Source organism: Musa acuminata, unplaced genomic scaffold, assembly GCF_036884655.1.
Source record: "Musa acuminata AAA Group cultivar baxijiao unplaced genomic scaffold, Cavendish_Baxijiao_AAA HiC_scaffold_41, whole genome shotgun sequence".
Lineage (NCBI taxonomy): Eukaryota > Viridiplantae > Streptophyta > Magnoliopsida > Zingiberales > Musaceae > Musa > Musa acuminata.
Genome location: NW_027020323.1, coordinates 10,001 through 12,500, shown reverse-complemented (window position 1 = coordinate 12,500; position 2,500 = coordinate 10,001).

Genomic DNA, 2,500 nt, shown 5'->3' with positions numbered 1-2,500 from the left:
AGCAAAACGTCAGCCATCTCAGCACCCTGGAACCCCCCGGGTGGCACAGGGCTGGATGGGGCTTTCGTATAGCAGGGACGGTGCTGCCTCTCGCTTCGCTCGCTGTTCGCCGCTCACCGCTCGCTCGCTCAGCCAAAAATGGCCAGTTTTGGCCCGTTTTTGGGCTGTTTTGGCCTGTTTTTGGTCCGTTCTTGCATGGCGCGGTGACCGTCGTGAGCGGAGCAAAACGTCAGCCATCTCAGCACCCTGGAACCCCCCGGGTGGCACAGGGCTGGATGGGGCTTTCGTATAGCAGGGACGGTGCTGCCTCACGCTTCGCTCGCTGTTCGCCGCTCGCCGCTCGCTCGCGCAGCCAAAAATGACCAGTTTTGGCCCGTTTTTGGGCTGTTTTGGCCTGTTTATGGTCCGTTCTTGCGTGGTGCGGTGACCGTCGTGAGCGGAGCAAAACGTCAGCCATCTCAGCACCCTGGAACCCCCCGGGTGGCACAGGGCTGGATGGGGCTTTCGTATATAGCAGGGACGGTGCTGCCTCTCGCTTCGCTCGCTGTCCGCCGCTCGCCGCTCGCTCGCGCAGCCAAAAATGGCCAGTTTTGGCCCGTTTTTGGGCCGTTTTGGCCAGTTTTTGGCCTGTTCTTGCATTGCGCGGTGACCGTCGAGAGCGGAGCAAAACGTCAGCCATCTCAGCACCCTGGAACCCCCCGGGTGGCACAGGGCTGGATGGGGCTTTCGTATAGCAGGGACGGTGCTGCCTCTCGCTTCGCTCGCTGTCCGCCGCTCGCCGCTCGCTCGTGCAGCCAAAAATGGCCAGTTTTGGCCCGTTTTTGGGCCGTTTTGGCCAGTTTTTGGCCTGTTCTTGCATTGCGCGGTGACCGTCGAGAGCGGAGCAAAACGTCAGCCATCTCAGCACCCTGGAACCCCCCGGGTGGCACAGGGCTGGATGGGGCTTTCGTATAGCAGGGACGGTGCTGCCTCTCGCTTCGCTCGCTGTCCGCCGCTCGCCGCTCGCTCGTGCAGCCAAAAATGGCCAGTTTTGGCCCGTTTTTGGGCCGTTTTGGCCAGTTTTTGGCCTGTTCTTGCATTGCGCGGTGACCGTCGAGAGCGGAGCAAAACGTCAGCCATCTCAGCACCCTGGAACCCCCCGGGTGGCACAGGGCTGGATGGGGCTTTCGTATAGCAGGGACGGTGCTGCCTCTCGCTTCGCTCGCTGTCCGCCGCTCGCCGCTCGCTCGTGCAGCCAAAAATGGCCAGTTTTGGCCCGTTTTTGGGCCGTTTTGGCCAGTTTTTGGCCTGTTCTTGCATTGCGCGGTGACCGTCGAGAGCGGAGCAAAACGTCAGCCATCTCAGCACCCTGGAACCCCCCGGGTGGCACAGGGCTGGATGGGGCTTTCGTATAGCAGGGACGGTGCTGCCTCTCGCTTCGCTCGCTGTCCGCCGCTCGCCGCTCGCTCGTGCAGCCAAAAATGGCCAGTTTTGGCCCGTTTTTGGGCCGTTTTGGCCAGTTTTTGGCCTGTTCTTGCATTGCGCGGTGACCGTCGAGAGCGGAGCAAAACGTCAGCCATCTCAGCACCCTGGAACCCCCCGGGTGGCACAGGGCTGGATGGGGCTTTCGTATAGCAGGGACGGTGCTGCCTCTCGCTTCGCTCGCTGTCCGCCGCTCGCCGCTCGCTCGCGCAGCCAAAAATGGCCAGTTTTGGCCCGTTTTTGGGCCGTTTTGGCCAGTTTTTGGCCTGTTCTTGCATTGCGCGGTGACCGTCGAGAGCGGAGCAAAACGTCAGCCATCTCAGCACCCTGGAACCCCCCGGGTGGCACAGGGCTGGATGGGGCTTTCGTATAGCAGGGACGGTGCTGCCTCTCGCTTCGCTCGCTGTCCGCCGCTCGCCGCTCGCGCAGCCAAAAATGGCCAGTTTTGGCCCGTTTTTGGGCCGTTTTGGCCAGTTTTTGGCCTGTTCTTGCATTGCGCGGTGACCGTCGAGAGCGGAGCAAAACGTCAGCCATCTCAGCACCCTGGAACCCCCCGGGTGGCACAGGGCTGGATGGGGCTTTCGTATAGCAGGGACGGTGCTGCCTCTCGCTTCGCTCGCTGTTCGCCGCTCGCCGCTCGCTCGCGCAGCCAAAAATGGCCAGTTTTGGCCCGTTTTTGGGCTGTTTTGGCCAGTTTTTGGCCTGTTCTTGCGTGGTGCGGTGACCGTCGTGAGCGGAGCAAAACGTCAGCCATCTCAGCACCCTGGAACCCCCCGGGTGGCACAGGGCTGGATGGGGCTTTCGTATAGCAGGGACGGTGCTGCCTCTCGCTTCGCTCGCTGTTCGCCGCTCGCCGCTCGCTCGCGCAGCCAAAAATGGCCAGTTTTGGCCCGTTTTTGGGCTGTTTTGGCCTGTTTTTGGGCTGTTCTTGTGTGGCGCGGTGACCGTCGTGAGCGGAGCAAAATGTCAGCCATCTCAGCACCCTGGAACCCCCCGGGTGGCACAGGGCTGGATGGGGCTTTCGTATAGCAGGGACGGT